The sequence below is a fragment of the Piliocolobus tephrosceles genome, chromosome 2 (genome assembly GCF_002776525.5).
Source record: "Piliocolobus tephrosceles isolate RC106 chromosome 2, ASM277652v3, whole genome shotgun sequence".
NCBI classification, from domain to species: Eukaryota; Metazoa; Chordata; class Mammalia; order Primates; family Cercopithecidae; genus Piliocolobus; species Piliocolobus tephrosceles.
The window spans coordinates 130,313,588-130,339,553 of NC_045435.1; the positions used below are offsets into that span (position 1 = coordinate 130,313,588).

At 39.2% G+C, this 25,966-nt stretch overlaps 1 long non-coding RNA gene across 1 annotated transcript in view; it reads left to right on the forward strand.

Annotated features, from left to right (window-relative positions):
• LOC111555756 overlaps positions 1-25,966 on the forward strand; it is a 105,403-nt gene that overhangs the window by 67,271 nt on the left and 12,166 nt on the right. Inside the window, exons 2-4 of the long non-coding RNA XR_002735637.1 lie at positions 19,849-20,209; positions 22,220-22,283; positions 23,519-23,638. This is a non-coding gene — a long non-coding RNA (uncharacterized LOC111555756). The remainder of the gene's footprint in view (positions 1-19,848; positions 20,210-22,219; positions 22,284-23,518; positions 23,639-25,966) is intronic.

The window sequence follows — 25,966 nt, forward strand, 5'->3', positions numbered from 1 at the left end:
TTCAGTTGTACCTTCTCTTGCCTGCCCACCACCCTGGTAGCATAATTATATCTCCATTTGTGACTGGGTGCGGTGGCTCATGCCTGTAATCCCAGCACTTTGGGAGGCCGAGGTGAGTAGTTCACTTGAGGCTAGCAGCTGGAGACCAGCCTGACCAACATGGTGAAACCCCATCTCTACTAAAAATACAAAAAAGTTATCTAGGAATGATGGCAGGCGCCTGTAGTTCCAGCTCCTCAGCAGGTTGAGGCAGGAGAATCGCTCGAACCTGGGAGACGGAGGTTGCAGTGAGCTGAAATCACGACACTGAACTCCGACCTGGGCGACAGAGCGAGACTCCGTCTCAAATAATAATAATAATAACTATTATTATTATATCTCCATTTTAATTAAAGCTGCATGCAGCATTTTTATTTTTATTGTTGACTCTTGAGCCAAGTCATGTACTAAGATTGCATTTCCTTTCTTTTACTACTTTTTCCCTGAGGTTAAAAGATCATCTCATTTTAAAATTATTTTATTACAAAAAATAGTTGATCTCTTCCTACACACTGTAACCGCTCCATAAAATACCCCTTAGTACTGTCTGCTACACAGTCAAATATGTCAGAAAATCTATCATTTCCCTGTTTGGTTTTCTTTGGTTTTGGTTTTTAATGAAGAATTTCTTTCAAGAGCCCTCTGTTCAGTTCTAGGTTGGACTGGTCACTCTTTAGATCCGTTGCCCAGCTGTAGTCCTAGGGCCCCTCTTGCCAGCATTTTGGGAATTTTCATTTCTTCTTCGCTGCATTTCCTGTTTCCTGGATCTCTCTTTCCTAGTTTACTTCTCTACCCACTGCGCGGGGTTGGGGGATGGGGTGGAGACACATTCCAATAACACTGAGAAAGGGTGAACAAGAGATTTTTGTTTTTGAAATCTGCAAGTCTAATACTTTCTTTATTCCGTCCTTAGAGTTGATTGATAGTCTGGGTGCAGAATTCTAGGTTGAAAGTTATTTTTCCCTCAGTAATTTGAAGGCATTGCTGTACTCTTTGTGAGCTTCTACTCCTGCTGCTGCCAGGACCAATAATGTTCTGATTCCTGATTGTTTGAATGTGGGCTAATTTTCTGAACCTTTTCTTTATCCTGGCTTTCTGAAATTTCACAATAATGTGCATCAGTATGGGTCTTTTTTTCATTAATTGTCCTGGACACAAGGGTAGGAGTCTTCTAGTCCTTGAGTCTAAAATATGTGTATTCTTCTTTCAATAATACTGCCCCTTTCCTTATTTTTTCTCCCCTCTTTCTGGAACTCCTATTATTCAGATATTGGGCATTTTATAATGATCTTTGAATGATCTTGTCTTCTCTTTCCTGTTGTACCATTCCAGCCATTTTCAGAGAAATACCCTAGACTTCATCTTTCAAGCAGTATATTAACTTTTTTATTTCTATTATTATATTTTTTACCTATAAAAGGTTCTTTCTTATTTTCTGATTACTACATTTTATTTTTTATTTGTTTTTATTTTTTGAGATAGAATCTCGCTCTGTTGCCCAGACTGGAGTACAGTGGTGCAATCTTGGCTCACTGCAAACTCCACCTCCTGGGTTCAAGTGATTCTCCTGCCTCAGCCTCCCGAGTAGCTGGGATTACAAGCACCCACCACCACACCTGGCTAATTTTGTATTTTTAGTAGAGATGGAGTTTCACCATGTTGCATGTTGGCCAGGCTGGTCTTGAGCTCCTGACTTCGGGTGATCCAGCCACCTTGGCCTCTCAAAGTGCTGGGATTATAGGCATGAGCCACTGTGCCCAAACTAGTGACTACTTTTTATAACATATTCTTCTTATTTTATGGACGCAAGAGTTTCTTGTAGCTCTCTGAGAATATTCATTATAATTTCTTCTGAGTTTTCTTCCACTCCTGCAAGGTCTCTATTTCCTCTGGATTCTTTTTGTGTGTGTGGTTGGTTGGTTTTGATCTTTGTCTTTACAAATGTCTGGTGATCCTTGGCACTCTGTTTATATTATTATATTGTATTATATTATAAAGCTAACTAGAGCCTTTGTGTGCATGAGCGAGGCATGACTACTAGTGGGCTTCCTATGGATGAGTCAAGAGATGAGGTGGGATGAGGACACAGAGAAAAGAGAATTCTTCTACACTGTTGGTGGGAATGAAACTAGTACAGCAACTGTAGAGAATACTATGGTGATTCCTCAAAAACTACAAATAGAACCACAAATGATTCATCAATCTCACTATTGGGCATTTATCCAAAGGAAAGGAAATCATTAGAGCAGAGAGACATCTGCACTCCCAAGTTTATTGCAGCATTATTCACAATAACTAAAACATGGAGTCAACCTAGGTGTCCAATAACAGATGAACCTTTCAGGTGGGGCATGTATACCCAATGGAATACTATCCAGCCCTAAAAAAGAATGAAATCCTGTCACTCACTGCAACACGGATGGAACTAGAGGACATTATGTTAAGTGAAATAAGCCAGGAACAGAAAGTTAAATACCACATGTTCTTCATCGTATTTGGAAGCTAAAATAAGTTGATCTCACAAGAGTAGAAAGTAGAACAGAGGATACCAGAGGCCGGGAAGAACAAGGGGAAGTGAGGAATAGGGGGAGATGTAAAGGATACAAGATTATAACGAGGGCCGGATGCAGTGGCTCACGCCTGTAATTACAACACCTTGGGAGGCCAGGGAGGATGGATCACTTGAGAGTAGGAGTTCAAGACGAGCCTGGCCAACATGGTGAAACCCTGTCTATACCAAAAAACACAAAAATTAGCTGGGTATGGTGGCACACACAACTGTAGTCTCAGCTACTTGGGAGGCTGAGGGACAAGAATTGCTTGAACCCGGAGGTGGAGGTTGCAGTGAGCCGAGATCGCACCACTGCACTCCAGCCTGGGCAATACAGCAAGACTCTGTCTCAAAAAAAAATTATAATTAGATAGGAAGAATATGCTCTAGTGTTCTATACCACTGTAGGATGACTGTAGTCAATAATAACATATTACATGGGTTAAATGGATAGATGGAGTATATTGAATGCCCCTGAAACAAATAAATGATAATTTTTTTTGAGACAGGGTCTTGCTCTGTTGCCCAGACTGGGGTGCAGTGACTCAGTCATGGTTCACTGCAGCCTCGATCTACTGGGCTTGAACAGTCCTGCCACCTCAGCCTTCCAGTGTGCTAGGATTACAGGCGTGAACCACTGCCTCTAGCCGATAAATATTTTTTATGATGGATATGTTGGATATGCGAATTACTCTGATCTGATAACTATACATTGTGTGTATTGAAATATCACTGTGTACCCCATAAAAATATACAATTATTAAATGTCAATTCCAAATGTCCATAAATAAATACAAGTTAAAGAAAAGAGATGTGAGCTAGGGTCTTCATTGGTAAACATCAAATATGCAGGGTTTTTCACCCTTAGAACCTTGAATCCTGAGCCTTTCTTAAACTTCTATGAGGCAATCTGGCTTCTTATCAGCACCAAGTTTGAATTTCCTCCTCTCTGCTAAATAATTTACATCTATATACTAATTCTTCCACGTGCTTTCTCTATCTATATACTAGTGATATAAAAGATTTTTTTCTAGTTTAATAAAAAAACTGAGTTTGTGTTTTGATTTATTTTTCTTGTGGTTTAGGAGCATTTTTAGATAAAAAAGGGAAGAAACATTTTTATTCCACCACCTAGGGCTGGATTTTAGAGACAATTTTGTGGGAAGTTTAAGACAGGAAAGAGAAAGATGTGGGAAATATGGTAGGCAGAATTCTAAAGGTGTCCTCCCACGATTCTTGTCCCTTGTTTATTCACGCAACCACTAATCTATGCATTACCACAAGAGAACTTTGCAAATGGAATTAAGGTTACTAATAGGGAGATTATCCTGGATTTTCTGAGTGGGCCCAAGTAATCATCTGAGCCCTTAAACATAGAAGACAAAGGCAGAGAGATGTGTCAGAGGAGAAGGCAGGAGAGATGAGGTAGAAGGAGAGGTCAGAGAGATGTGAAGCATGAGAAGGATTTAATACACTATTGTTGGCTTTGAGAACAAAGGGGGCCAAGAGCCAAAGAACATGACCAACCTCTAGAAGCTGAGAATAACTTCTGGTCAACAGCCCACACAGAAACAAGGACCTCCATCTTCCAGCTCTGAAACTGAATTCTGCCAAGGACCTAAATGAGCCTTGAAGCTGATTCTCCCCCAAGAGCTTCCAGATTAAAAAATCCAGGTTAGCCGACACCCTAATTTTAACCTGACATCCAGTGGAGTGCTCAGCTGAACCCACTGGACTTCTGACCTATAGATAATCAATGGTGGTCTTTTAAAAGATGCCAAATGTGTGGTACTTTGTTATGGCAACAATAGAAAACAAATACAGGAAGACTGCTGCTCAGATGCAGAGGGAAGGACAAGGAAAGTGGACACTAAGAAATTTTGCTGTGCATTATGAATGGAGAACCTCTCAGAATTCCTCAGAAGACTTCAGTTAAGATGAAATGGGACCATAAACATACACAGCTCTGTAGAATTTCATCTTTGAGTTAGGAGGATGGAAATTATTACCAAAAAGATATAGTGATGGGGCAGGCGCAGTGGCTTACGCTTGTAATCCCAGCACTTTGGGAGGCCGAGGTGGGTGGATCATGTGAGGACAGGAGTTCAAGACTGGCCTGACCAACATGGCGAAACCCCATCTCTACTAAAAGTACAAAAATTCGCAGGCTGTGGCGGTGGATGCCTGTAATCTCAGCTGCTACTCAGGAGGCTGAGGCAGGAGAAACACTTGAACCTGGGAGGCGGGGGTTGCAGTGAACTGAGATGGTGCCACTGCACTCCAGCCTGGGAGACAGGGCAAGACTCTGCCTCAAAAAAAAAAAAAAAAAAAGGAAGAAAGAAAGAAAAAAGAAAAAAAGATATAGAGATGAGGTTTCAACATGTGTCGGAGATTATTTTGCTAACAGTCTCCAATGAGCCACCCTTCTCAGCATTCCTGCCCTATATAGTCCCCTCCCACATTGATTGTGGGCTGGGTCATGTGACTTGATTTGGCCAATAGTATTCCAGAAAACATGATGCAAGTGCAGACTTGATAAGCTCTTGTGCATTGGGGTTTGCCTTTTCAGAGCCCGACACCCTGTGAGGAAGCCTACTGTTGGATGGATGGGGAAAGGGGCAGTCAGAGGGACTGCAGGTTTCTTATATGCTCTTTAGAAATAATTGTCTTTTCAATCTCATTGTACATAAGGTTTGATAAACTAAAAATTAATATTCAAAAAGGCATAAAATCTAGTCCACAAGGCCTCTCCTCTCATGGAGCCCCTGGTTCCTTAGGATTAACTTCGCCCATTAGGCCATTATCATCACAAAACACCCAGACTCCTTCCTAAGAGACACCAGCAAGGTTTAGAAGAAGGTGGAGGAATTTCCACATGCATATTAATTTATCTTCTTTTATCTCAGAAATAAAAAAAAAAATCTTGTTGCAGTTGAGCAGGTGGTGGTGGTTCACTTCTCCATGTCTAATTTCATAAATATGTGCTTCAATAAGCTTTTGCAAATGAAATAACAGAGTCTTCATTCAGTTTTCTGTTTTAGAAGGACCATTAATCTGGGAAACAAATGAAAATAAATTAATTTTAAATGGCTAATACACACTTTCTCAAATGAGAATTATAACATCAATATCATCTTAAATAGAAAGTATAAGAACTAAACTCTTGTTTTCTCTATAACTGGGTTACTTCTTTCTTGCAGCATATCTAAGGGTCCAAGGCAAACATAGAGAACCATTCAAGAAGAGGATTTTTTTCTGCCTGTTGTCTCTTTGTCTTTAAGACTGCGAACAATAAAATCTTCCCTAAACAGTTTTACTCTAGAATTATATCTTTTCAACCAGGAACTATTAATAGGAAGAAGCTCTACAATGATTTCAGAAATCAAAGTACAATCAAACCTCATTTAATGGGAATGTTCAGGGGACATGTCATTCCGGTTAATTAAATTTCTAGTTAACTAGAAATTAACCCAACACCCTTTGTTCAAATCTTTCCATAGAAAAATCTTTCTAAAATGCATTAGCCTCTTTCATGCCTTAGGAAGTGTAGGGTGTTGAATATAATTGAATCTTTGATGATCAAAGTCCTTGCAGTGCCCCAGAAAGATCATTATGAACATAAATACTCATTGTGCTGTACAGTGGATGTAGAGGGTCTAGGAGATTGGGTTAAATGGATAATCAGTTCAAGATGTAATCTGAAGGAAAGTGTGAGAGTGTGTGTATGTGTGTGTGTGTGTCTGTGTGCATTAAACACATACTATGCCTGTGTACTGTTGTTTTTACTTTTCAAATCAGACATTTGAAAAGTAATCCCACTTTTAAGGGTTCCAATTAATTGGTTTAAGTCCAATTTTTTCTGTATAATCATAGATTTCTCAGGATCAACTTTAAAAGGATATGAGTATGGTGCCCCAAGTTATATCAAGTTATGACATGGCTGTAGTTTTTCTTTAAGAACTTTTGACCTTTGCCTTCTTTATTTTACCTTATAAAAAGATAACAATGTAACAGACAGAATAACACAACTATTTTTAATTCTACACATTACTTTTTCATCATCACTATTTGCATATATTGATAATATGATATAATTTTATATGTTGCTCTATTTACTTAATATCATATAATACTTTCAATGTTGTCACATAGTCTTCATCTTCTTTCATTCATTCATTTATTCATTCATTTTATAAGTATTTATAGACTGCCTAAGATGTCCCAGGCACTGTTCTAGGTGTTGGGTATATAGCAGAGGACAAAAAGGACAAAAATTCCTATCTTCATGGAGCATATATTTTTTGCATATTATCATTTTAAATGGCTGCATAGGCTCCTTTTGCTTTTTAACTTAGTTTTATACACACCAGTAGCATGCTTTAGCCCTGGATTCTTGTGTTGTTCCTGTAATATTCATTGTGAAAACTAGCTCTTAGGCCCTTAGAAGGAAACTGTAAACTCACTCACTCTGTGGTGAAAATAGTAATAGCAGCTAACATCGCACTTATTGTACCACTTAAACCTGGGCCAGGCATTGTTACAAGCACTTGTATTACACATTCAGATTTTGTAACAACTCTATGAGGGAGATTTATTAATAGCCCCATTTTTCAGAAGAGGAAATTGAGGCATAGCTGAACAAAGATATGAAAGCATATGGTATATTTGGAAGCTATTTAAACAATTATTCAAGTAGTAATAATGGAACCTAACTTTTATTGAATAGTCAGTATGTGCCAAGCACTGTTCTGAGTTATTAACTGATTTAACAACTCATTTAATCCTCACATCAATTTTATTTTACAAATGAGGACACTGAGGCACAAATTAGTAAGTTAAGCTACCAAAAGTCACATAGCTAGTAAGTGATAGAGTTGGCATTTCAATATAGGCAGAGTACATACTCTTAACTACTTGCTTGTCACCAACTGATATTTTAACATTTTATTCTTCCAGTGGGTGTTTGTATTATAACAGTAGAAGAGAAAAACTACTGCATCTCTAATGTGGGACTTCTGAAGTAGAAGGACATTATGTGTCTTCTCCATTGACAGTGCCATTTGACTCTGCTGTTTTAATCCCAAGGACAATTTGACCAGATCACTGGGTAACAATAGACTTTTGAGAAATAATCGACTGATCATGGCAAATGTTGTTCACAAATAAAATATATCGCAAAAGCACAAGCCTGGTTGGAGAATATCTTTTTAGTGATATTGAAAACTAAAAATACACATGAAAAATTAGACTCATAGAAATTATCAGCACAATATAAATTTCCAGAAATGAGACCTTTTACATTGTATTTTATATCTGTCTCTGTCCAATTTGACCCAGATAAAATTGGAACTTTTAAAAATGAGGGGGACAAAAGAAAATTCAAAGTGGCAAAAATATAATCAGTAGTTTCTTATGGACAATAACTTGAATGGTGAATCAAACCTTTGTTGGAAATTGTACACAAAGGAGAACTGATCCCAGTGAAAATAATTTTGGTAAAATAAAAATGTAAGTACAAAGCAAATATTGAAATGGTTTCACTGTGATATATAGAAAATTGATCAAGGATTTAAATGATAGTGGCATTTGTCCTGGAAAATATGTATGAGTCCTTTCAGGATGAAAATTTAATAATCTGAATGTCATTCTAATTACAATATCTTATTTATAAATACTGAGAAAAAACATTATCAGTGTCAAATATTGGAACACAATCCTGCTGTATTCAAAATACCATAGCAGAGATGTGGCTGAGTTTGTTGGTTTTCCTTTTTTTTTTTTTTTTTTTTTTTTGAGACAGAATCTTGATCTTGTCACCCAGGCTGGAGTGCATTGGCACGATCTCAGCTCAAGGCAACCTCCACCTCGTAGGTCCAAGTAATTCTCCTGGCTCAGTCTCCTGAGTAGCTGGGATTACAGGTGCCCACCATCACACCCAGCTAATTTTTGTATTTTTAGTAAAGACAGTGTTTCATCATGTTAGCCAGGCTGGTCTTGAACTCCTGACCTCAAGTGATCCACCCGCCTCAGCCTCCCAAAGTGCTGGGATTACAAGTGTGAGCCACCACAGAGGGCGAAGTTAGTTGATTTTTCTACCCAGAATCCATTCCTCCTTTTTTGTTCAAGTATTCACTGCCAATATCCCATGTTACACATAATTTTTAATCAATTTAGTTCACATAAATATTCTGAGGTATTTAGTTTGAACCTCAAACTTAATTTGGCATTGAAACTTAAAAGCAATAAACAAAAATATATTGATCATCTACTATTTGCTTCTACTTTGTTAGTAGTTCTGGGCATTCATCCAAGAAGACCAAATCCTTGATTTCAATGAACTAAAAATCAAGTTGGGAAAAAGAGATGCATAATAGCATAATTGAGAATGCAAGAGAACATCTGATAGGTAACAAATGAGCAGCAATTCAGCAATTCAGAGTTGCAAAAACACACTTTCTTTTTTTTTTTTTTTTTTTTTTTCTTTTGAGATAGAGTTTTGCTCTTGTTGCCCAGGCTGGAGTTCACTGGCACGATCTTGGCTGACTGTAACCTCCACTTCCCAGGTTCAAGCAATTCTCCTGCCTCAGCCTCCAGAATAGCTGGGATTACAGGTGTGTGCCACCACGCCTGGCTAATTTTGTATTTTTTAGTAGAGACAGGATTTCTCCATGTTGGTCAGGCTGGTCTCATACTCCCAACCTCAGGTGATCCACCCTCCTTAGCCCCCTAAAGTGCTGGAATTACAGGTGTGAGCCACCGCGCCCGGCTGAAAACACACTTTGTAATGGGCTAAGCATTCAGTAAGCACACCATAAATGCCTGTTGAAGGAGTCAATGCTTGGAAATGTTTGGTTTTGAAAGCTGAATAAGATTTATATCACAGAGATAGAGAAGGATCTTGAGAATAAAGAGAAGAACAAAGTCTGAATTAAATGCTTCTTCCTTTGTGTTCTCACAGCACTTTCATAGAGGCTTTCCCATTGCATGATAGACCTGTTTTGTGGGTAGCACTTTTGTGTCTTAGTTACCTTTTAAACCCCAGCACATATTCCAATACCTATTTCATAATTGGTAGTTAATAAATATTTAATAAATTAATGAAAGATAGAATGAGTTAATGAATAAATAAGAAAGCCCAAAGGATATTCTGAGTGCGTTAACTGGTTTGGGATGGAAAGGGAACAAATCTGGAGGTTCTTGCCCATCAGTCTACACTGGCCTTTATTCTACAGATAACAGAGTGCATGATAGACTTTCACAGGGTAAGTATTAAGTGGTGAAGTGTGCTGGTAATGACAGCAACTCTTTATGGACTGGGCTAAGTGTTTCATGTGTGTTAACTTGTTAAACCCTCATCATTCTAATGATTAGGTAATATTAATGACAATTGTGTCAACTGAATCTGTAAGGGACCAAGGGAATTATTTAGAATCACGTAGTTAGCAAATGGCCTAGACAACACTTGAAACCTGGTGTACTTTACTTCACTTCCTAAGCCGCCTCCTATGCCACGTTGTCTCCCTTGGGGATTCAGTTGGTGGTGACAGGAAGCATGGATGGGACAACACTTGAATCATTACAGCTCTTATGCTTGAATATGAAAATGCAGATTTGTCATTGTGTGACTCAAGCAGAGATTCAGTAATAAACAGAGATACATTTCCTTTTCACCATGGGCTTCAAACAGTGTTTCTCTGAAGCCTGCAAGCTCTTTAGGATGAATCGCTTGGAATACTGGTACAAAGAAAAGTGTTCCATTTTTACGGTAAGATCAAGTCTGACTTCATGTCTGTCCTTATTTAATTATTCCCCATCAGATAACTCACAGAGGTGTGAGGTGTTGCTCAATGAACACTAAAGGAAAATTTCTTTTTCCTATCCTCTTCTTACCTTATTTAATTATTTGAAGATTTGCATTTAGTATTTGACAAATGCTAACTTCTATTGTTGACTGTTCATGATAGTAAACCCACAAATTCTTTCCATCTTTGGGAAAATGGTTCACTGTGAGTTAATTTTGACTCACTTCAGTAGCAGTGATAATACAGCATTCATTTGCTATTCCAGTAGCTATTACTTGCATCTTGACACAAATTGCTTTATAATTCAGTCTTTATTTTCTGGTTGCCTGAAATAATATCTTCAGTAGGCAAAGCCTTTTATCAAGAAATTGCTCCCAAATATTCTGTGTTCTAATGCCACTTGATATTCATTGGAATAGGATTTAGTGGATTCATGGAAGATTTGAAATTCAGTGTCCATCTATTGCTGAAGTACCAAACACAATAAGAGACCTCTTTTTAAAAATTATTTTTGTTTATTATTTTTATTAAATAACAAACAAAGTGCAGCTGAGACATCTCATAATCACCAGGCCCAAATCATGCTATTGAAGGAATTCTCCAACTTTGGGGAAAATCTCTCTATTAAACAGGAGGAAAGGAGACAAAAAAAATGGATTTTCAAAGAGCCATGGTATGGAAGGACCAAGGCTGTTATCTTCCTAGGTGATCAGTGACATCCCATGGAGGTTGAATTACTGGCTTAGCTGAATAAGTCTGGGAGGAGGAATCTGAAACCAAATGCCAACTCAAGAGCACAAAGAAAGGAGGTGGATGCAATTGGACAATCACATGTGAGGCAATATATGTTTGGTTTATTTGGAATTGAGAGTGACGGAATCTTTTCTTGTCACTCAGTGAGCATGAATATTCTGGGAAAAACTATCCCACTTCACATGCCTGAGGATTCGGCAGAATTCTCCTCATGTAATTTCACCTTTTCATTCCACCTGTTTCTAAAGGAAAACAAGCCCTCCCTCCAATTATCTGCCGTGTTTGGAGCTTCTATTTCCTATCAATCTCTAATATATTGAGGAAAACTGCTTGCCCTTAAAATATTATATAATAAAGTTATGGGTAATCCTCACTGAATGTTCATCTCTGTGGACTTAGACTGTGACTTCTGAGCATTTCATGTCGGACTCATCACTTCTGGAGTTGGTGAACTTGAAAGTGTTCGAATCTGGATATAGGCTCTGTTCTCTGAGACTTTGCTACTTTGCTTGTCCCTAGACTGGCAGCATGGGTCTCCTGCAAGAGCTTGTTAGGAGTGCAAGATCTCAGACACCACTCCAGACCTATTGAATCCAAATCTGCTTTTTAACAGAATTCCCAGGCAAGTCATACACACCTTAGCATTGGGGAAGTGTTGCACTGAGAGAGGGGTGGGTAGAGGAAATGTTTAAGGGAATATCCCAACCGATTGGCTGGAAGATTCAATTGAAGAAAAGAAAGGGGAGGCAGAACTCGAGCATGGAAACGGGAAGAAAAGTTTCTCAGAAGCCAAAAAGGGGCATTCCGTGTTGAATGTCATAGAAAGCTCAGGGAGAGTGTGTCTACAGAATCTACTGAATTTGGCATGAGGGAAGTTCTTGGGGCAGGGGAGGAAGCCAGTTGTGGGAAAATATGTTCAAGAAATAGTGACCTAAGGGTTTGACTTGCTTGAGAAGTTTCACAGCTTTGGCATTGAAAAGAGGTTAGAGAACAGCCTTTGGAGTTGGAGTGCCTGGTAAAGGGAAAGGGAAGGAGTCAGTGGTAAGTGGATAACTGTAGATACTGACAAATATGCCCTTCAGCGCTGGTGCTGGTAGAATTCATAGTGCAGTAAGGGAGAGAACCTGTAAGTAGAGCAGGATCCATCTTCCTGGTGTGGAGGAGGGGGACTGTGGATGATGAAGAACCTAGATGAGGTATCTTATGCCAATGTGAGAGGGAGCCTTCTCAGGTTAGTAGGAAGAGAGGCTTTCTGCTGAGAATTGGTAGGAGAATCTTAAGAAGGCTTAAAAAATATAATTAAATGTTTGCTTTAAAAAGAAAAACTTCTAGTGATGAAGGGAATCTTTACATTCCTCTACTTGAGGTTACAAAATATCTTTAACAAGCAATACAGTTGATTGCTTCATTAGATTTCTGGGTTTTGGATTTCTACAGGTTGAGAGTTATTGCTATATGGTTAGCATATGCCTGTGTGAGCCAGTATCTGGTGTTCCATGGATCAAAAGCAGCCCAAATTGTTCTAACTGCCAAATATTCCCTTCTTACATCCCAACAATCTGAATACCAAGTCTATTAGTTTTATAATCTTGAAACTCCTAGTCATCCTCAACTGATAGATCCAATGGCCTTTTTCCAGTTACCTTCTCCTTGCCTTTCTGCAACATTTGAGAAAACTGACAATTCCTCTTTCAATACAACTGCCTTTTTTTTTTTTTTGAGACGAAGTGCGGCTCTGTCACCCAGGTTGGAGTGCAGTGGCTCCGTCTTGGCTCACTGCAACCTCCGCCTCCTGGGTTCAAGTGATTCTCATGCCTCAGTCTCCTGAGTAACTGGGATTACAGGGATGCACCACCATGCCCAGATAATTTTTGTATTTTTAATAGAGATGGCGTTTCACCATGTTGGCCAGGCTGGTCTTGAACTCCTGACCTCAGGCGATCTGTCTGCCTCGGCCTCCCAAAGTGTTGGGATTACAGACGTGAGCCACCCCACCCAGCCCCTTATTATTATTTTTTTTAAATCTACAACATTAAGGTATGATACATAAAAAAAAACTCATTCATTTTAAGCACATACTTTGATAAGTTTTGACAAATGTATATGCCCATATAATCGCCACCACAATTAAGATATAGAACATTTCCATCACCCCAAAAGTTCACCTCATGGCTCTTTGCAGTCAATCCTCTCCTCCTCCAGCCCAAGGCAATTGAAGGAATTGCATATAAGTAAAATCATACAACAGGCATTCTTTTGTGTCTGACTTATTTTGCGCAGCAGAATGTTCTTAAGATTCATCTATGTTGTTGTACATATCAACTTTGTTCTCTTTTATTGCTGAGTAGTATTCCATTGAATTAATCAATTATAAGTTCCTTATCCATTCACCTGCTAACACATATTTGGGTGGTTTTCAGGTTTCAGCTATTATGAACAAAGCTGCTATGAACACTTTATTGTTGTTGAAACAGGGTCTCGCTCTGTCACCCAGGCTGGAGTGCAGTGGTGGGATCTCGCCTCACTGTAGCCTCAACCTCCCGGGCTCAAGCAATCCTCCCACCTCAGTCCCCCGAGTAGCTGGGATTAGAAGCGCATGCCACCATGCCTGTCTAATTTTTGTAATTTTTGTAGAGATGGGATTTCACTATGTTGCCCAAGCTGGTCTGGAACTCTTGATCCGCCTGCCTCGACCTCCCAAAGTGCTGGAATTACAGGCATGAGTCACTGCACCCAGCCATGAACATTAATACATAAATATTTGAGCAGACATATGTTTTCACTTCTCTTGGGTAAATAAGAGTGGGAGCACTACACTATATAGCTTATGTATGTTTAAGAAACTGCAAACTGTTTTTCCAAGCTGATTGAATTTCTAACAGAAATGTATAAGAGTTCCAGTTGCTCCACACTGTCAGTCTTTAATTTTAGCCATCTGGCAGGTGTGTAGTCATATCTCATTGTGGTTTTAATTCATATTTTCCTAATCATTAATCATATTGAGAATCTTTTTTTGTGTTTATTTTCTATTTCTATATCTTCTTTTATAAAATATCTGTTCAAATATTTTGCTCATTTCTAATACTTTATTAAGTTGTGAAGATTCTTTATATCAGTCTTTCTTCAGATATATTTATTACATATGCTTTTCAATATGTGAGTTGCCGTTTTAGTTTCTTAGCACTGTCTTAACAGAGCAGAAATTTTAATGCTGATGAGGTCAAGTTTACCAGTTTTTCATCTTATGATTCATACTGTATGTTTCTTATCTAGTAAATCATTGCCTACCCAAATATTGGGAAGATTTTATCCTATAAAACTGTCTTATCTTTAAACTTGCTCCTTCACTTCATTACATTGTACCACTCCAATGTACCTTCTTTTAGTCTGTTTCTTTTTCTGGATCCTCTCTTGTTTCTCTCTCTTAACCACGGATATTTTCAAATTTTTTATCCCTTTGATTATCAAATATTGCATGCTCATCAAAGATTTAGAAAGTAAAGGAAGTGAAGAAATAATAATGTTACAAGCACTAATTTTGAGTACAGTATCTATTGTGTGCTAGTTAGATGGTAGTAGATAATTAGGAGAACAGGCTAGAAGCTAGGCTGCCTGCCCCTGAATTCTATTTCTACCACCTTATAGTTGCATGGTCTTGGATAGTGTTTCATTCAGTGAAGAATTCACAAGATTCAGCAGCAGTTTGTACTAGGCTTTTCTGTAGCAAAGGATACAGAGCAAAAGCATCAGGAAAAAGCATCAGCAAAAGCATCTTTAGAGTCCGGAGAGGTCAGGCCCAGGCTTCCACAGTTATTTTTCATCCAAGGCCGCACAAGAGTGATCTCTCTGGCAGGGAAATTCAGAGACGTGGGTGAAATGTCGCTGCCCAGGGAAGACTCTTTGAGTCTCAGGGTCCAAGGTCTTTCTACTGAGGCTGTTAGCATAGGAACATCCTGCTACACAATCTACCATGGCAACCAAAATCCGGGACCCAACAATGAAACCAGGTGCACATCAACAACCTTGACGTTAGTGCAAGGCAACTTGACGAGCAAGTAAGACATGGTCCGTTGATCAGATGTATATAGCAAAATTTTCAGTCATAACATGAAGAACTCTCTCAGGGCCACATTCCTAGGGTTGACCAAGAGCCAATCATGGTTCCTTTGGAGAGAGCAAGGAGTAAACCACCAGACCTGCTCTGTTCACTCTTTCCTCTCAAGTCACCTCTCTAAAGCCTTATTTCTCCCTATCTGTAAAATGGGAAGATAAATGTACTTTTTTCATAGGGTTGTTGTGAGAAGTAAGTAAAACTTTCAGCATTATTTTTGGCTCATCTTTTTTGCTCAATAACTATTCACTATTAATAATATTAAACATGTTCCCCCTCTGTGACATAAGGATAATAGTACCTGTTTCATTGGTTCATGCAAGAATAAAATATAGTTCTAATATACAGAAAATTGGTTCAAGGCTTGGCCCAAACAGGAGCTAAAATTCCTAGTAATTCTGCTGCCTACTATAACCCCATTATCTAGAAGAAAGCATGATTAATATTTTGTTATATATGCCTTCGACTCAACATATTAACAATTAACTTACATGCTTTTTCAATAAAGCAGTGAAAACATTAACACCTTTTTCAAAGCAGACATACACAATTGTCTTTTAAATTGGTGATGGCAGCAGAATCTGTGGAAACTGCCATGTCTGAAGTGCCCGGGAGGTCGCAGCCAGTGCTGGAAAGTATACAGCTGTTGCAGCCACGTGAAACAGGACCATCACTCAGCCTCCTCTTCCTCCCTGGGGCCGTGAATGTTTCTAAGATTAGGATCTGTGAACAGGTGCTCCCTTCACTTTCCCTCTTTCATCCAACAAATGTGTTTTTTCTGCATAGAAAACACAGTTCCAGGCACTATGGAACAAGAGCTGCAGAGTCCTGCTCCTTATGGAGATTGTGAAATGTGGCAATGACTGGAAAATGTCAGTAGCTCAGGCAGGCCTCTGGCTTTGTGAGTAAAAGAAGCCTCTCAACCTTGGAGTCCACCGGGAGGTTGTCAGTCAAAGCACTTACCAGGCCATGCTCAGTGCGAACACCCTCAGAACAATACTTTCTAGGTGACCAAGATTTTAGTGCTGATAATACACATGGCCGCCTTCTAAAGGAAGAATTCTTCTCCTAGGAAAGACAGAGTAACACAGCTGTTGATAGGCTCACCGTTGTCTGTGGTTCACTAGGTATCAGCAGTGTCCTTTTGTTTGTTTGCTTCATGAATGAACATGATTTTTTTGGCTTACCTTTCCCCCAAGCCGAATCATTAATTATTGTTCATATTAATTTGAAAGGTCAGAAAAAAAATAGCTTCATTGTGACCTTTAAAAATGTGTCTCCTGCTTTTACCTGATTTCATATGAGAACACCTGTTTTAATTTAGGTACCTTTAAATTGTGTATGGTGTTTTTGGAATTTACCTATTGGATAAAGCTGGAAATGAGTGAATGATTCTGGTTTTTTACTTCAGTTTTTTTCTCACATAGTTGAAGTTATACTGTATTCAATATTTTAAAATTGTTACCAATTACTTCAAGTCCCAGTCTTGGTAATGGTTCACAAGTAGTTTTCCATGTCATTAAAATTGTCTTTTAAATATTTAGGTGATTTTGTTGGAACACAACACGGATTCCTTGTACCCATGAAGTATCCTCTTTTTTTTTTTTTGAGACAGAGTCTCGCTCTGTCCCCAGGTGGGAGTGCAGTGTCACGATCTCGGCTCACTGCAACCTCCACCACCACACCTGGCTAATTTTTGTATTTTTAGTAGAGATGGGGTTTCACCATGTGGGCCAGGCTGGTCTTGAACTACTGCCTCAGGTGATCTACTCGCCTCAGCCTCCCAACATTCTGGAATTACAGGCATGAGCCACCATGGCTGGCCTTTTTTTTTTTTTTTTTTTCTTTTTGAGACAGAGTCTGCTCTGTCACCCAGGCTGGAGTATAGTGGCATGATCTCTGCTCACTGCAATCTCCGCCTCCTGGGTTCAAGTGATTCTCCTGCCTCAGCCTGCCGAGTAGCTGGGATGACAGGCATGCACCACCATGCCTGGCTAATTTTTGTATTTTTAGTAGAATTGGGTTTTACCATGTTGGCCAGGCTGGTCTCGAACTCCTGACCTCAGGTGATCCACCCGCCTCAGCCTCTCAAAGTGCTGGGATTACAGGTGTGAGCCACCACACCCAGCCTAGTATCCTCTTGATACCAAAAAGGGCCTTCCAGCTTTTATACCGCAATCCACAGGAAGAAATACATCATACATTGTGATTCTGTACACACAAACTGACACATACACATTGCTGAAACAGAAGTTTCATGAGACAGTACTTCCCCTTTCTACATGATATGCACTCTGCTATATTCTTTTTTATTCATTTTCTAAATTAAAAAATGTTGGTCAAATATACCAGGTGAAATGAGTTATTACTCAATGTTTCTGAGCTTCCAAACTGGGGCAAAAGAGAGTCCATACCTCTCTGCCTTTTCTTTTTTCCCACACTCCATTTTTCTTGGTCAGTTTTCCCTGAAAGCAGAGACGGAGGTAACGATCGGGATGCCGGTTGTTTATTTGGAAGGTGATTCCAGGAAACAGAAGTGCAGAAGTGAGAACAGAGAAGAAATGGGAAAGAAGGAAAAGCTAAAACGAAGTGTGTTGTTGCACTAGTTGCCATTGGGCAATTGGGGTTCAACCCTACTGAGGAACTTCTGGGGATGTTGGGTAGAAGGCACCTCAGAATGGTGCTTCCAAAGGATGGGAGCCTGGGAGGTTTATTCACTGACTCTCATTTTCCATCGGTTGAGGTATCCAACCCACTCCCCGATGTGGCTGCAGAGAAATGGAGAGATGAAAGGTGGGCCCTGCTACGGACTATCATCATGGATGGAAGCCACTACTTAGGCTCCACAGCACCATAAGCAAGCCAAGGGCACATGATGTGGAGCACAAAGGGCAACTGCTGCTTCCTCTGAGCAGGAAGGGGTGAACTCCAAGATTCCCCTACCCAGTACACCATATCTTCCTCTTACCTAGACAGGCAATCTCCAGGTCTCATTTCCATGGCAGAGAGAAAGAACTTGAAGAACTGACTCCGCTAGGATTGGCCCTTAACCTATTAACATAGTTTAGAAAACTCTTCTATCAGCAGGGCCCGATGGCTTCTGCCTATAATCCCAGCACTTTGGGATGCCAAGGCAGGCAGATCACCTGAGCTCGGGAGTTTGAAACCAACCTGACCAACGTGGCAAAACCTCATCTCTACTAAAATTACAAAAATTAGTCGGGCATGGTGGTAAACGCCTATAGTCCCAGCTACTCAGGAGGCTGAGGCAGGAGAATCGCTTGAACCCGGAAGGCAGAGGTTGCATTAAGCCGAGATCAAGCCACTGCACTCTAGCCTAAGCAACAGAGCAAAACTTTGTCTCAAAAAAAAGAAAAAAAAGAAAAGAAAATTATTCTGTCTTTCTCAACAAAACTATTTTCTGCTGTGGATTCAGACAGAAATCTAATTCCAGCTGAGGGTAGAAATGTCTTCTAGATTGGGAGTACCCCTCCCTTCCACTTATGCCCATTGTTGCCTCAGTGAGTGGGGGGGATTTGAAAATATGTAAATAACTCTAAACCTAGTTCCAAAATGTTATCTCTCTTGCTTTAACTGGGACTTCTATGTATTTGTAAAATAAGATGGATATATCATAATTTATTTAACTACTTTCCTAATGTTGGACATTGAGTTTGTTTTCATTTTTTAGTATCATATGTAATGTTATAGTAAACATCACTGTGCATAATTCTTTGTTTGGGTCTCATTTTACCAAGATAGACACCTCAGAGTGAAAATAGAAAGCTAAAGGTATAAAAACTATAAAAACTTTTAATCTATATTGACCAGTTGCTCTCCAAAATGTGTAGATGTAACCAATTTACCCTCCCACCAGTCATGTGTACGTATCGGGCAATCTCAAAAACATTTAAAAAACATTCTCAATGTTGAAAAATTTAAAAACATAAAAAAGCATAAATCATCATCATAATAAATAACCCATAATCCTGGCCCGGCGCAGTGGCCCACGCCTGTAATCCCAGCACTTTGGGAGGCTGAGGAGGGCAGATCACAAGGTCAGGAGATGGAGACCATCCTGGCTAACATGATGAAACCCCGTCTCTACTAAAAATACAAAAAATTAGCTGGGTGTGGTGGCGGGCGCCTGAAGTCCCCACTACTCAGGAGGCTGAGGCAGAATGGTGTGAACCCAGGAGGCAGAGCTTGCAGTTAATTGAGATCATATCACTGCACTCCAGCTTGGGCAACAGAATGAGACTCCATCTCAAAAAAAAAAAAAAAAACGAAAAACAAAACAAAACAAAAAAACATAATCCTGAGACAGGCACTGTCAACATTTTAATGTATTACATAGCCGTATTCATTCATATATAATGTATACGTCTAACTTAATAACAAAATAGACATACCACATACAGAGTTTTACATTCTTCTCATTTAATATTATATTCTATTTTTTTAGAAAGATAATTTTAAATGGTTGCAAAATGTTTCATCTGTGCCAGTTAGGACTTGCGTTTGGCTGCTATTAACAGAGTTTGACTAGCATAAGCATATAATGGTTTATTATTTTTTTCTCATATAATGAGACATCTGGAAGGAGGCAGTTGTTGGCTTTGTTACAGTGGTTCAAGAATGTCAGAATTGCAGTCACTACAATTCTCCTGGCTTTTCTCTCATGGTCCCCAAATGACTTCTGGAGTTCCAGCCATCATATCAGTGATCAAGGCAGCTGGATCCAGGCAGTAATCCAGGCAATTGGAAGTCCCACCCAAGGACTTCTGCTCTTATCTCATTGGTCATCTTTGTCTGAAAGGAAAGCTGTGAAATACAGTATTATTAATAAGCACGTTGCTGGCTCCAATAATATAGAGTCTTGTTAACAACAAAGAAGAGGAGAATGGAGATTGAGCAACCAGCAAGCAGTCTCAGCCACACCATCAAATGGAGGTAATACATTTATTTAACCAATCCCCTATGGAGGGGTTTTACGTTTTTTCTAATGTTCACCATTTTACCAATTAACATGATCAGCATCTCTGCACAAATATCTTTGCATCTTTTATTATTTCCTTATGACAAATTCCCAGATGGAATTAATAAATCAAATTATAGATTGCAAAATTGCTTTCCAGAAAGGTTCTACCAATTTACAGTCTCACCAGCAACATATAAAACTGTTGGGCAGTCTTTCTGAGAGTCATTTATTGAACACTTGCTTTCTGTTCAACTCCAGATGGTCCCTTGTGATCCTTTTTTGAATATTAATATCATTCACAAATATTAGAAAATGCAATCAATCCTTAAATAGAATACGTCAAAATGGCAATTGCTGAGCACTATGCCTTTTATTTAATTAAATATACACCGAAAAATATTTCTCAGAGAATGAGCCTGCAAGGTGACAGGCACATTTTGGACTCGTATTTTCTTTTATTCTGACATTTGAAAAAGTCAGTCAATGAGATGGTTTTGATACCAACAATGACAGGGGGCCACAGGAGAAAAGATGACAAGAAAGACCTATCTGAGAACCCAATAACATACCTAAATCAATTTAAGATCTTTAAAGTTTAATATTAGAAGCTGTTATGGAAGATATGAATCTTAACACAACTATAGCTATTCTGCAAACCAATGCAATTTTAGCAAAGTTTGGAAACCCCATCTACTGAGTTGCATTCTAATGGAACTAATGTTAATAGAAACAATGCATGGCTAAATCATGGAGCTGGATTCCTCCACAGTTCCAAGCAAGAGTCAAATTTTGAGATATTTAGAGGTATATACAGTTAGTATGTTCTTGAAAATTTATACTTTAGATAAATTTCTGGTACATTAAATAGAAAATTTCAGTATATTTGTGGAACTCAACTGAAAATAACTCACAGTGGCCCCTGTTCAGTTAATGTAGTAGAATTAAAAAGTGATAGCAGGAAATGCTTTAGTTAAGAAGACCACTTTTTACACAAGAATAATCACCTGATAATTTGTGTCTTATGAGTTCGGTTCGGACATCAAGTTTCTTTAAAACCAAACAGGGCTTTAAGTTCTGTCAAAATTTCAAAGAGCATTAGCTTTCCTTGCCCAATCAAAGATGAAAACCACTGGAAAAATTATCATTGCATGTGTGTTTTTAGAATTTAGAGTCTGTGTTACTACATAGTGCTGTGCATGGCCATCTGGGTCCCCAGAACATCATCACACACACAACTATTTTATGTGGAATGTAGCTTGACACTCTAGAGCAGATTTTACAGACCAAGTCTCCAGCCCAGAGAGCAGGGGCCATCAGTTGTTCAGGAGGGAACAGTCTAACAGCACAGAGTTGCTTCCCACCTCACTGTGGCCCAAGCAGTTCCAGAGTTTAACACTAGACCTGCTGGCAGGGCATGGTGGCTCACACCTGTAATCCCAGCACTTTGGGAGGCTGAGATGGGTGGATCATCTAAGGTCAGGAGTTCAAGACTAGCCTGGCCAGCATGGTGAAACCCTGTCTCTACTAAAAATACAAAAAATTAGCCAGGGATGGTGGTGCACACCTGTAATCCCAGCTACTTGGGAGGCTGAGACAGAAGAATCACTTGAACCCAGGAGGTGGAGACTGCAGTGAGCCGAGATCATGCCATTGCACTCCAGCCTGGGTGACAGAGCAAGACTCCATCTCAAAAAAAAACAAAAACAAAAACAAAAAACCTGGACCTGCTAATAAGGTTTGACTAGTGTCCTCACCCAAATCTCCTCATCTCAGTTGTTATTCCCATAATCCTCACGTGTCAAGGGCGGGACCTGGTGGGAGGTGATTGGATCATGAGGGTAGTTCCTCAATGATGTTCTTGTGATAGTGAGTTCTCACAAGATTTGATCCTTTCATAAGTGTTTAACAGTTTTCTCTCTCTCTCTCTTCTCCCCTCTCTCTCCCCCCTCTATTTCTCTCTCTCTCGCCTGCCACCATGTAAGAAGTGCCTGTTTCCCATTCTGCCTGATTTTAAGTTTCCTGAGGCCCCCCCAGCCATGCAGAACTGTGAGTCAATTAAATTTCTTTTCTTTATAAATTACCCAATCTCAGGTAGTATCTTTATAGCAGTGCGAAAATGGACTAATACACCTGCATAGAATAGGAGGTCAATAAATACTTGTTTTACTATAGTACAACCCAAATATAGTTTATCTCCAAGTGATAGGATTATATGTGACTTTTATTCATTTTTGCTTTTCTGTATTTTGTTAATTTCCCTCAAAGGTATACCTGGAGTATTTGTAACTAGGTAAAATAAAACAATTGTGTTTTCTAACGGCTGTGCACATAGCTGTACATTTGGAATATTCGAGATTATGGTTCCTAGAAAATTTCTGCTGACTGTTGAAGTAGAAAAGTTAGAATACATTGTATCATGGTGAGTTGAGTATTGTTATTAAATATATTTAAACATTTGATATTTTATATTTTACATTAAATGTAACCCTTGAATTCAACTTTTGTTTCTAAGTATATATTAGGTAATAAAGAGAGACTGAAAGAAATTTAGTAAATGAATCAATCAATTGAACTGTAATTCCCTGCTTGAAGTATATCTTTGAGTTCCTTAAAACTGTCAATAAGGATGACAATAATATGTAAATTCTATAGTCTTGTATTTTTTACTAACACTTTATTTATATAATTAACAATTCAGAATGTCAGATTAGTTGTTTCAGTATTTGTGATTTTTCTGTTAAGTATTTACTTTTATCAATACCTAAGAAAATTATATGAAAAACTCTGGTAGAGTCTCCTATCAAACTGAACAATTGCATATGGTTTAAACATTTTTGATGGCTTAGTTATAATATATTTAAATTCAGCTAAAATGAAATAAGCTTATATATGCAATCATGGTGTGCTGTAAATTCTTCTATCATTTTGTCACTACTCATTATTTCATTTTAATTTATTATTATTAGCTAACATTTGTCATATGTTTACTATATACCAAGCAGCATGCAGTTGTTTTCATATACTATCTCATGTAGTTCTTACAATATTTCTATGATATATATTATTATCTCTGCCTTAAGAAACTGAAGCACAAAGATAGAAATGACTCATCCAATATTACACAGCTAGTTGTTCAAATGGCAATGTCAGAATTTGGACCCAAGTCCATACATACCCTAATTCAGATTTTAATCACTATGTTCTACTATCTCCCAAGTGATTTTATATGTCTGTTTTCACACTAAGCTCATTAACAGCAAGGATTGTGTCTTCCTCTGCAGCTCTGGTGCCTGGCCCACAGGAAGGTTTCAGTAAATATTGAAATAAACTGAACTTAGATTAAACTTTGGTGTCTAACTTAGGAAAAACAACAAGAGTTCTACAAAACTATTCCTTCACAAGTAACTTGCAGTTGTAGCTCACCTGATTTTTTTCCTCCTTTAAGCTAGTTTAACAACTTATTTCCTAACCCTGTAGGGAGGTGGATGAAAGATACGAACAGTTTATCACAAGAGGAAACTCTTAGCATATGAAAAGATGTTCAACTTTACAAATAGTAAAAGAAATGTAAATTAAAACTACAATGAGGCCAGGCTGAGTGGCTCACACCTGTAATCTCAGCACTTTGGGAAGCTGAGGCAGGTGGATCATCTGAGGTCAGCAGTTCAAGATCAGCCTGGACAACATGGCGAAACCCCATCTCTACTAAAAATACAAAAATTAGCCAGGTGTGGTGGTGCACGCCTGTAATCCCAGCTACCAGTTGAGGCTGAAGCAGGAGAATTGCTTGAACCCGGGAGGCAGAAGTTGCTGTGAGCAGAGATCGCGCCACTGCACTCCAGCCTGGCAACAGAACGAGGCTCCATCTAAAAAAACCAAACAAAACAAAAAACTACAATGAGATAAGATTTCATAACAATCATAGTGACAGAAAGTAAAAAGTTTGGCAATGCCGTTGATGAAGTTGTAAAATAACACATAGTATTCTCATACATTTTGGTGGCAATGCAGAATGATACAACCGCACTGAAAGAAATTCATCAAAACCTAGCAAAATATTTTTTTACCCTTTGATTCACAAATTCAACTTTTAAGAATTCACCCTAGGAGACTTCAGCTTCAAATTTACCCTTCAGTACCTGCTCTGGGGTAATGAACTGGACTCTTTAAGCATTTCTCCTCAACAGAGAGCACGATGTTAATTAACCTTTGTCAGTAGAGGGCACTGGAGGGACATTGCAGGAGAAATGGGGGCAATTTCTAGTTCTGGTAAGCTGCATTTTGCTTTTACTTTCTCTATTGCACAGCCTGTCAGTAGGGCAATGGCTGGGGTGGGAGTGGAGGCAGTAGAACGACAATGGTGGAACCAGGTGGTACCTGAGTGCTTGGTCCCTCAGCAACCTCCAAGCTAGGCCTAATGACCAGCTTGCTGTGGGCCTCCTGGTGGGTACACTAAGTGGCTTCAGGTGGGTCCCTGACCATCTCTATGTACCTGTGTGCCTGAGGGTTGTTTCCTGCTATGGCAAACTTTGGACCAGGGAACCCAGCAAATGCTGGGCTATGCAGTAGGCTGCAACCACACCTTCTTCAACTAGGTTTTAACCTCATTAGGAAGGTGGGGGTTTCCTTTCCAGCTCTGTGCTGGCTTTAGCACTCTCCCTAGGCCCTAGGGCATTCTTTTTTTTTTTTTTTTTTTTTTTTAAGATGGAGTCTGGCTCTATTGCCCAGGCTGGAGTGCAGTGGCACGATCTCAGCTCACTACAACCTCTGTCTCCCGGGTTCAAGTGATTCTCCTGCCTCAGCCCCCCAAGTAGCTGGGATAACAGGTGCCCACCATCATACCCGGTGAATTTTTGTATTTTTAGTAGAGATGGGGTTTCACCACGTTGGCCAGGCTGGTCTGCAACTCCTGACCTCAGGTGATCCGACTGCCTCAGCCTCCCAAAGTGCTGGGATTACATGTGTGAGCCACTGTGCCCAGCTGACCCTAGGGCATTCTTTAGAGCAGGGGTTGGCAAACTGTGTTCAAACCCCACAGTTTTCTGGCCAAATCCAGCTCCCTACCTGTTTTGTAAATAAAATGTTATTGAAATGCAACATAAATAAATCCATTTATTTATGTATTGTCTATACAGCATTGAATGGTTATGATAGAGAAAGTATGGCCTAGAAAGCCTAATATATTCACTATCTGTCCCATTATAAAGAGGTTTGCCAGCCCAACTTTAGAGTTCTCTTTACATCTTTATATTATTGTAGCATAGCTTAATAATGTAATATTAAATCTCTCCTATTTTCATTACTGCATGGTCTCTGTGTCCAGACTGATACTACCTCTAACAATACAAAAATACCTACACAGCATTACTTGCAATTGAAAAGGTATATAAACAACCTAAAATCCCTGGCATGGAGATTGGTTTAATAAACTATGATATCAACACAATGGAGTGCTCTGCAGCTAGGGAAATGAATTAGGAGATCTCTATGAACTGATATGGGGTGATTTTCAGGGTATGTAATCAAGTAAAAAAAAAAATACAAAAGAATACATATGGTATGCCATATGAGTAAGAAAGCTTATTTCTTAAAGAAAAACAAACAAAAAACATAGGAATGGCCAAGCGGGCATGGTGGCTCACGCCTGTAATCCCAGCACTTTGGGAGGCTGAGACAGGTGGATCATGAGGTCAGCAGTTTGAGACCAGCCTGACCAAAATGGTGAAACC